Genomic DNA, 11,219 nt, shown 5'->3' on the forward strand with positions numbered 1-11,219 from the left:
GGGATCATTAAATGACCGGGTGAATTAACTCAGCCAGCAATGCAGATCACGAATGGCAGCTCCAACTGGAGGTGGCATTAATGGGAAGGACTGTGACTTGATCTCTTTGCCACCTCAGTGAACGCACAGTGTCAGATCTGCATTCTTTCTAACGGCCAATTTCTCCTAATTTTGTGGAGAAGCTGCTGGCTGAAAACATGCTGATACATTACTGAGACACATGCCAGATCTGGTCTGTTGGGACCAAGTGTGCTTTATGCCACAGCAGTCTACATGACACAACATTAGACACGTCTACAATGCCCTGGCTATGGTTGATTGCTTGGCTTGCCCCGTAGCAGTTCTCTTAGCAGACATGGACAAAGCATTCAACTCTGTTAGCTGGCAGTACCTGTTCTCTCTGGTGCAGAACATTAACCTAGGCTCATGCTTTCTCCGGTATGTGAAACACTTCTATACCAATTTGACAGCCTCAGTCGATGGGACATCCTTGACCCCCTTCATGGTGGGTAGAGACACTTGGCAGGGATGCCCACTCTCCCTGCTATTATTTGCCCTCACAATAGAACCCCTTGCACACTGGGTCCATTCGGACCCCCTGTTGGTGGGATTTGATTGGTCACAGGAACACTCAGACTAAGTGGCTCTCAGTGTCAATGACGCATTGTTCTTCATCACAAATCCACGCTCCTCTTGCCTGCGTCTATTACAGATCCTACGTATCTTTGGAGAGACGTCGAGTCTGCGTATGAACGTGGGGAAATCTGCAGTGTTTTTCATGAGCGAATCTGAGAGAGACAGGGGTTTGGGCTTCTGATCTCAATATCGCAATAAAGGGTTTCAAATGTTTGGGCCTATATGTATCGCTCCAAACTCAACCCTGGCATTGGACCGTAATATCGTCCCTCTATTACCCCAAGAGCAGGATATCATCAATATTTGGTCCCCATTGCCTCTTTCCCTCTTGGGCCATGATCTACAAAATGGTGAATATTCTGATACTGCAGAATTACCCGTAGCCTCCCTCCCCCATATGGTTCAAGCAGGCTAATTCGGCCCTTACACAATTCTTATGGGATTGGGGGGCAGTACGGCTCGCACTACGGACATGTGTCCAGTCCACTTTTAACTGGGGCATTGCTGCCCCAGACATTTACTCCTACTACGCATTATCGCACCTTCTCCTTATCACTGAATAGTGGTATGTACCATGGGCCGACCCATCCTACATGACAGAATGCTGGGCGATGCCTCACTTATACACTTCTTATATGGTGGCAAGGTAGGCAGGCACATCCCTCGGGCAACCCAAACGGTATTCCGACTGTAGAAGCAAACATTGAAATGGATGGGGTGGTGAGCCAGACTAACCCAGATGACTCCTCTATGACATCATGACACCTTTATGACTCAGGTGGCTTCCCTTTCAGGATTCCCGCAGTGGGATACCATCGGCATCTCAACCCTAGGGAATATCACACATGGCCCAATCCTCAAATCCTTTCAGGAATTGCAGAATGATGTTCAATTGACCCACCAACAATTGTATAGATATTTTTAAATACAACCTGCCATAACTCCCTACATACAGGGCTTTCAGGACCTGGCAGAATTCAACCCACTTGAGGGCAGATTAGTGATGGGAGCCCTGGGCAATCATAAAATAAGGCAAGTATATCCGACACTAGTGACACATAGTACCTCCTCACTCCCGGCCTTGAGACAGACTTGGCTGGAGGACCTACCTCCACTGGATAGTGACGATTGGAACAAGGCTTTGATGGCCTCTCGTGAAGAGGCGATATCGGCCAGGTTGCGCCTTATTCAATTGAAATTTCTTCATAGTGTCTACTTCACTAGATGTCACTTATGGCACATTGCCTCACGGCGGTGTCTGAGGTGTGAATTAGCAGACAGCACCTTTATACATACAGTCTGGGAGTATGCGTCCTTGATGAGCTTTTGGAGAGGGGTAGTGACCTGTTTGGAGAGGGTGCTGTAATGGGAGATTCCCTCCCACTTAAAGACTATACTTCTTCACAGCACAGATGGCATTGGAGATAATAGATATAAAATGCACTTACTCTTCCTGGGCCTAACCCTGGCCAGACGGGATATAGCAAGTCTGTGGCAAGATGTGTCCCCGCCACTGTAGCTGGGAATGGACCATTGCTTGTGAATGGAGGTAGCGGTGTTCCGAGCTCAGGGGTGTCCACATAAACATGCAAAGATCTAGCAGATATGGGCACACTATAGTGGTATTGTTTTGGCACCAACACCATCAGTGGATTCCCTTGTTGACACAGAGATTCGACAATTCAATGAATGATCATGACCCCCCCTCCCCCCCTCCGTCCCCTAACATACACTAACTCACGGTTTTACTCCTGGAATGGTGCCGAGGTGATTGTTTTGCGATGGTAGGGACGGTATACCTGCTAATTATACATCTGTATTGTGGAGGGAGGGTGATGGGGTGTTACTGCACTGTAATGTTTAGATTATAACAATGAGATCCTCACTCAACTGGGCAATCTAGATTGTTATGAACCACTACACACCAACCCGATCTGGGCTCTTACTGACCACATTAACATACAACTGAGACGGTGGCATGGGCAGGGTCTTATTGATGACAATGAACTTACATTCCTAAGAGTGGATAGGCCTAGATTTCCGTGTATTTACACATAACCTAAGATTCACAAGGCGTTACCCTTTCCCCCAGGTAGACCCATTATATCGGGTATTGGGGGCCCGACTGAAAGGATATCCGAGTATGTGGACATATTTTTAAAGACAATGGTGACAAACCTACCATCGTACATCAGAGACACTAAACATATTCTGAGCATACTGGCAGATTTTAATTGGGATGAGAATATGATCATGGTGACCCTGGATGTAACAGCACTATACACTAGAATCAAGAGAGAAGTAGGATTAGTGGCCATCAGAAAGATGTTGAATAGCAGATCTGCTAGCGCTTGGAATCACACAGAAATGCTAATGGAGATGGTGGAACTAATACTGGATAATAATGTATTCTTGTTTCAAGAGAGATGGTATAGGCAGAAACAAGGTGTAGCAATGGGCTCCAGATTTTCTCCCTCGTATGCGCATCTTTTCATGGGTTGGTTCGAGGCGATGAGGATCTGGGGCCCATTGGGTACAAACTGGAATGACTCCATACTCTACTGGGGAAGATATATAGATGATTGTTTCATGATGTGGACTGGGTCTCAAGCTAAACTGACTGAGTTTATTGAACATCTCAACACAAATTAATATAACATTCACTTTACCTCCGAACAGAGTAAGTGCAAAATCTCTTTCTTGGATGTAGAATTCTATGTGAGGGACAACTGTATACAGAGCAGACTTTTTAGAAAAGAAACATCCTGCAACTCTTTACTTCACGCTTCTAGTTCGCATCCACCGCACCAAATACGGTCTATCCCTTACGGAGAACTAGTTAGGGTTAGGCGTAACTGCAGTGTGGACACAGACTTTGAGACATGTAAAAAGGGAGTCCTTACGAGATTCAAGAACAGGGGATATGACAGGAAGACATTGAGAAAAGCGGAACAAAGAATTGATCTTATCAAAAGAAACGACACATTGAAAGATAGGACAGTGACAACACAGGATGAGGCCAAGATAAGAATGGTCACGAGATACAACAACTGGTCAGGGGTGCTCAAACGCAGCATGAACAAACATTGGCATTTACTAAAGGCTGATGGATCCCTTAGTGATGTCATCACAGACAAACCAAACATCTCCTACAGACGAGGCCTCTCACTTAAGAACATTTTAAGCCCGAGTTACCCTACATCTAAGAATAGGGAAAACTGGTTAACCCAACACACTTGTGGTTTCTTTGGCTGTGGACATTGCGCGGCATGCAAGTGGGCCTATCCCAAGAAAACAGAATTCCAAGGACCAGGAGGTAGAATATATGAGATTAGAACGAATATCAATTGTCTCACAAAATTTGTTGTCTATGCCATTGAATGTAGATGCAGCAAGAGATACATTGGCAGTACCATCAGAACACTACGGGAGAGAATTGGGGAACACATACAGGCAGTAAGACATGGGGATAATGAGATACCCTTTAGCTGCTCACATATCGATATGTTCGGAACAGGCTACTAACAAACATTTTGACTTTTATGGAATAGACCATATACCCAGACACCCTAGGGGTAGTAATAGAGAACTGACACTACGAAGAAAGGAAGCTTTTTGGATTTTAAAATTGAGGAGCACGGAGTGTGGTTTGAACATCGATCAGGAACTACACTACTTCCTAGGCAGATAGGATGGTTGTTGGAATAGATAAAAATATGATTCACAAACTATAGTAACATGTATTGACATTACAATAAAGGATCTACCATCTGACCATAGCATGCCATTGCGTTATATAGCTTACAATACCAAAAATGTTCTAGCTATATTATTGCCTTTAGAACCACATGTTGACAAAGATGAACACAATAAGTAAAAGAATGCAATATGTCTTTTTGTATCTTATACACAGCCTTCCGCGATATGCTTTGTGATTCAACCATATGTAATTGTTATGTTACAAAAATAATTGCAATTTTAATTATACTACTGTACTGACCTCAATGGATGGAGAGACGTGAGGACATAATTTAAAATAGAAATAACACGTGTGAAGTGAACAGCAATAACACACATTTCCGTTTTTAGAGCGGTGTATTATGAGGACATGAATCACGACACTTAGATTGGAATGAATCAGTATGAGAGAATCATAATGACTGATAATTATTTCAATGAATGGGAATAGTGAAATGAATGGCACCTGGGATAATAGTGATCAGTGTTGATGTCTATGTATTTGATAAGAGAAACGTTTCTTCGATTTAAGGCAATGTTCCCACTACACGAGTATCGAGAGAAACAGTACAATTCTAGTCCTGTTTCTATGTTGGTGAAATATAGATGACGCCGGACGACTGACGTCGTCGCGAGTGTTTCTTCCGGTTTATAGGTAGCCGGATGTTGGATACGATTCATGCTGCTGCACTCGGTTAGCATTGTTTTTCACGATCGTATGGCGGTGTCCAAAGTTTAACGAAAAAACCCAGAGGTAAGAAAGTGGCATTAACGGCTTGACGTAACGTTAGTCGAGCTAAATTGCAGCATTGTCACGGAGGAGTCTGTGATATGGATACCTATTATATCGAATGGCTTGCACATGGGACTACTTATATAGTCTTAAACAATAATATTGAGTAGCGATCTGCTACGTTTATGTTAATACTTTTTAGCGCGATCACAGTGATAAGATAGGATTAGCCTTTTATAGATTAAATACTCTACCCATAGGATATTCGTATTATTACGGTCGGTTTTGTACACATTTCAGAAACGTATATATGTATATATAACTTTTACAGCATACTTGAAAGTGGCGTGTTCTTGAGAAGCACAAAGTGAGATACTCGCTTTGACACCGTCTACACAGAAACCCTTTGTGGTCCGCAATTATCACCACAGATTGAGTAGGTACCAGGGTCTTTATCTGAGTTATGATTGCAGTTTCTGATATAACCAGAGGATTTAGTTCGTACTGACACACGTTTTTTGTTCTACCCCCTCCTCATTCTTTCCTTTTACTTCTAGGAGTTTACAGACACGGAGGAATTAGGTATTTTTTAGTACTTGAAAGGGTGTTATGGTGTGATTTTATGGATGCTTTAATTACAAGCTAAACATTAGGCACTTCTAAAAAACTGACACACGTCACGGAATGCGTGTTAAGACTTAAGATGCACTTTGGTGTGGCGCACTTAATAGAAGTTTCACTAGCAGATTTAATATTAACGGCGAAGGTGTTTGATCTAAGTAGGCTAAACCTTTTGTTCTCTCCATCTATATGTGGGTTATAGCATTAATCAACTGTATTATCGCTATTATCAACAGTCACCCTCAATATCGTGAGTTTTTTAACTTTGAAATACTCTATATAAAGATCAGTCCACCTTTCTATCATAACATACAGTATTTACTATGGTGTTAAACTTAAAACGACTTAAATGTATTTTATTTAAAATTTTGACTATATACATCGGCCTTTTGTATGTTTTTACCAGTACAGCCTTGAGAAAGTCGTGGGACTACATTCCTTACGCGACGAAACACGTGTTGGCTGTTGGGAGCTATTGTGAAGGCCTATTTGAATAAAAAGAAAAAGAGAGAAGATTGGATTTACAATTCATTGTTACATGTTGCTTGTTGTGATTTGTTTTAACAAACGCGAACACCGTAAACAAATTAATTTGCGTGTGCTGGGGAATAAGTTGAATATATGCTAGCTGACGCTTTCTTTTGTGGAGTTTGTGGTTCTCCACACCTTACAGCACCGCCATAATAATTGGACGATAGGAGATTTAATGTGTGAATCTTTTCAGTGGCGCCAAAATACCTATACCCAATACCACGTGCCCAATTTCTTAACATTGCTGCCCCAGACATTTACTCCTACTACGCATTATCGCACCTTCTCCTTATCAGTGAATAGTGGTATGTACCATGGGCCGACCCAGCCTACATGACAGAACGCTGGGCGATGCCTCACTTATACACTTCTTATATGGTGGCTAGGTAGGCAGGCACATCCCTCGGGCAACCCAAACGGTATTCCGACTGTAGAAGCAAACATTGAAATGGATGGGGTGGTGGGCCAGACTAACCCAGATGACTCCTCTATGACACCTTTATGACTCAGGTGGCTTCCCTTTCAGGATTCCCGCAGTGGGATGCCATCGGCATCTCAACCCTAGGGAATATCACACATGGCCCAACCCATAAATCCTTTCAGGAATTGCAGAATGATTTTCAATTGACCCACCAACAATTGTATAGATATTTTTAAATACAACCTGCCATAACTCCCTACATACAGGGCTTTCAGGACCTGGCAGAATTCAACCCACTGGAGGGCAGATTACTGACAGGAGCCCTGGGCAATCATAAAATAAGGCAAGTATATCCGACACTAGTGACACATAGTACCTCCACACCCCCGGCATTGAGACAGACTTGGCTGGAGGACCTACCCCCACTGGATAGTGACGATTGGACCAAGGCTTTGATGGCCTCTCGTGAAGAGGCGATATCGGCCAGGTTGCGCCTTATTCAATTGAAATTTCTTCATAGTGTCTACTTCACTAGATGTCACTTATGGCACATTGCCTCACGGCGGTGTCTGAGGTGTGAATTAGCAGACAGCACCTTTATACATACAGTCTGGGAGTATGCGTCCTTGATGAGCCTTTGGAGAGGGGTAGTGACCTGTTTGGAGAGGGTGCTGTAATGGGAGATTCCCTCCCACTTAAAGACTATACTTCTTCACAGCACAGATGGCATTGGAGATAATAGATATAAAATGCACTTACTCTTCCTGGGCCTAACCCTGGCCAGACAGGATACAGCAAGTCTGTGGCAAGATGTGTCCCCGGCACTGTAGCTGGGAATGGACCATTGCATGTGAATGGAGGTAGCGGTGTTCTGAGCACAGGGGTGTCCACATAAACATGCAAAGATCTAGCGGATATGGGCACACTACAGTGGTATTGTTTTGGCACCAACACCATCAGTGGATTCCCTTATTGACACAGAGATTCGACAATTCAATGAATGATCATGACCCCCCCGCCCCCTGTCCCCTAACATACACTAACTCACGGTTGTACTCCTGGAATGGTGCCAAGTTGATTATTGTTTTGCGATGGTAGGAACGGTATACCTGCTAATTATACATTTGTTTTGTGGAGGGAGGGTGATGGGGTGTTACTGCACTGTAATGTTTTTATTGGCCATGTTGGCCACCATGTTACAAGCCAATAAAAGTCCAATAAAATGTGTCATGAAAAAAAAAGTTATCTGTCGGCCCTTTCAGCCTTTTTGAATTTACTGGACCACCCGTCCTTGTTCTAATCACCTATTGTGATTTGAGTTCTCCAAGGTTTAGTCCACATGTTTTCTCCTAAACGCTTTCAGGTGGCTTAATTTAGTCATTATTTTTTTATGTGCTCCCCTTTCGGGCCATTACACAAATGTCCTCTGTCTTTTTGTATGCCCAAAATGCTGTGGGGTTTAATTATAAATCTGATTACCAACTTGATTTTGACAGGTGCCCCTATTCCACCCTCCCGGCAGATAGCTGAAATAGTGCCCATTTAAAAACAAAAAAAAAAAGGGGGATAGATCTTCCCCTATGAACTATAGGCCCATTAGCCTTCTTGATTCCCTTCAGAAAATCTTTTGTAAGCAGGTTTTAGGAAGGGTTCAGAATTGGATAAAGGAAGCAAACATTTTGAGTGACTTTCAGGCGGGCTTTCGTTACAAAATCAGCACATTGGACCATGTGTTTCAGTTGATCTGTATTTATTGGAAGGAAGTAGCTGTAAAAGGTGGAAAACTCTATATGGCCTTTGTCGATTTGCGTACGGCATTCGATTTAGTCCCACGCAAACAACTTTGGAGGGTGCTACTTGAGATGGGCCTCCCAATCAATATTTTAAAAAATGTATTTGATTACTCTCAGAAAATTCAGCACAGGTTAGGTGGGCTGCCAACAGTCAAGTAACTGAAACCTTTCCAGTCAAACGTGGAGTGAGACGAGGATGCGTGTTGGCACCGACCCTTTTTACTCTTTTTATTAATGGGGTTGTTGAGTTTTTAGATAGAGATGGCTGTGATGCTCCAAAAATAGGGTTCGGAAGAGTTCCGGCACTACTGTTTGCTGATGATGCCCTCTTAATCTCAAAATCTCCATAATGGTTGCAGCAACCTTTAAATGATTTTTTAAAGTTTTGTAAAGAAAGAGGGCTCAGTCTAAATGAAACAAAGACTAAATTCATGATTTTTAACAAGGGTAGAAGTGCAGCAAAGACTAGGCCAATGTGGACCGGTAGTACCAATTTGGAGCAGGTCGAAGCTTTTGACTACTTGGGTATCCAACTCACGCCATCTATTAACTGGTGCCCACAGGTGGAAAAATCAAAACTACAATTAATACAACAATGTGCACACATAAGTAAAAATTCATAGGAGGACTGTATCTAGGCAAATCGCTCGCGCCCTCGAAATTTATAACACTAAGGTTTTGGGCGGGGTACTGTATGGTACTGAGCTCTGGGGCTCGAGTACCAAAGTTTCCTTAACTACAGTAGAAAACCGTTTTCTTAGATCATTGGTTGACCTTCCTGTCAGTTACCCCCTGATTCCCTTCTACTTCGATATTGCTCACAAACAACTAAAGCATAAAGTAAATTATAAAATGTTACAATTTTGGTTTAGGCTGTGGACGATAGAAGAGTTGGATCCCTACTGTGATGCCCTGAAGGATCTCTTAAGACTCCCCCAGGCATAATCAATAAGGTGGTTTTCTTGCCTGCGTGATCTATTGGGGAGACTAGGGATGGAAAGCTTCTGGTCTAGCCCAGAAACTATGAGTAGCATCTCGAAGGAGAAGTTGAAAAAAATGCACTGGGAAAAAATACTCCAAATGGAATTGACAGAACATTTCTAAGGTCTAACAAAAGATTTTTTTAAAGTGTTCCACGTTTTGAAACATCAATAGAGGAAATTACCCCTTGACTGGCATGCAAGCTTTTTCTACAGTTTAGATACAAGACCCTACCCACTGATCTTTTCTGCTCCAGGTGGTGCATGTGTCCCCCAGTAGCTGATCTATGCCCTGCGTGTAAAGCTTGAGCAGAATCTATTGTTCATTTACTCTTTTTCTGTCCCTATTATACCTTACCGAGAAAGAAATGGATAATACCTTTATGCAGAGCTGTTGGTCCGGGTCATTACCTTGAAATTTTGAGGCTATTGTCTACAGATCGCAAAAAACCGGTAGGAAAAACGAGGGTCAATGGGAAATTTAAAGACCTGCACGGAAAAAATCCCCTAATAGCTGTATATCAAACGACAAGGAATCCGTGGGTCTAGAAAATTATATTTATTCAGTATCCTTAAATGTCAAGAGATAAAAACATGGTCAACATGTTTCAGCCATTAACGATCATGCTCTGTGATCATGGCTTTCTTCAGGACCAACTGTTACTACTGCAACAAAGAACAGAACAGGGTGAGAAAAATCTCAACCTAGACTAAATTGGAACAACCAGGAAGACCGCCCGGGGTAGCGACGGCCAGAGCGCTGCCTCACGCCCTGAGTTGTCACCAGGAGTGGAGGCGACTATCCCCGATTTAATACGGGTGACTCATAAGAACCCCTGCAGTTCCACTTACTATTAGATGAGTAGGTAATTCTGTTGGTGGTATCGTTCCAATTTAGTCTAGGTTGAGATTTTTCTCACCCTGTTCTGTTCTTTGTTGCATATGTTTTTATCTCTTGACATCTAAGGATACTGAATAAATATAATTTTCTTTAGATAGTCAATTTTAATACACTATTCATTCACACTGCACTTTTCACGCTGTTCCACCACACGTTAGGCAGCTTTAGTTTCTGTATAGAATGGTCCATCTAGGGTGTTAAGTTTAAGAAAACATCCGCGAGCTCCTCCTCTCTCATCTACGCAGGAGTTGTAGCTCCTTAACCACACCAGGTGTGGTTAAGAGGAGGCCCCAGATGATGAAGCATGCCACCTCGGTGGGTGATGGGACTTCGTCCTCTCCATGAGGACTGTTTTTCGTTTTCTTTAAGCATTCAGATTTGCAGGTATTAGCATTTAGCATTATTTCTCTAGACCCACGGATTCCTTGTCGTTTGATATTGTCTACAGATACCCGCAGATTAATAGTTTTTGGTATTTCTCGCTTTTTCTATGTTCTGTGGATCAGGCGGGGAAAGTTAATGCAATGAACTTTTTTAGATATTTCTTTTTATGTATGACTCTGTATCAATAGGAAAATGAATTGCTGTATCTTGTGTAGTGTAACATTTTAATGAAATTTTAAGGATTTTATGTAATTCTTATGGAACCTGTGCTGCGATGTACTTTTTTGAATCTCTGAGATTGAAAATAAAGTCAATAATGGTAATGGTAATCTATGCCCTTAATGTCTCAAAATGCCGATTTTTCATAACTGTTGTGAAAAGTTTTGATTTTATTAAAGCCGCAGAGGTCAGTTCTAAGCTTCTCTTCCATTATTTCCTTATCAATAATCCTAAACACTGAATTCTCTGGCCCACATTCTGG

At 42.5% G+C, this 11,219-nt stretch overlaps 1 long non-coding RNA gene across 1 annotated transcript; it reads left to right on the top strand.

Annotated features, from left to right (window-relative positions):
• The first annotated feature begins 5,027 nt into the window (after positions 1-5,027).
• LOC146866702 (uncharacterized) lies at positions 5,028-11,003 on the top strand. Its single transcript, XR_014960479.1, has 4 exons — positions 5,028-5,128; positions 5,439-5,543; positions 5,665-5,689; positions 6,135-11,003. It is a non-coding gene; the product is annotated as an uncharacterized LOC146866702 (long non-coding RNA).
• Positions 11,004-11,219: the final 216 nt, after the last annotated feature.

The sequence above is a fragment of the Triturus cristatus genome, chromosome 1_2, assembly GCF_964204655.1.
Source record: "Triturus cristatus chromosome 1_2, aTriCri1.1, whole genome shotgun sequence".
In the NCBI taxonomy this organism is placed as follows: Eukaryota; Metazoa; Chordata; class Amphibia; order Caudata; family Salamandridae; genus Triturus; species Triturus cristatus.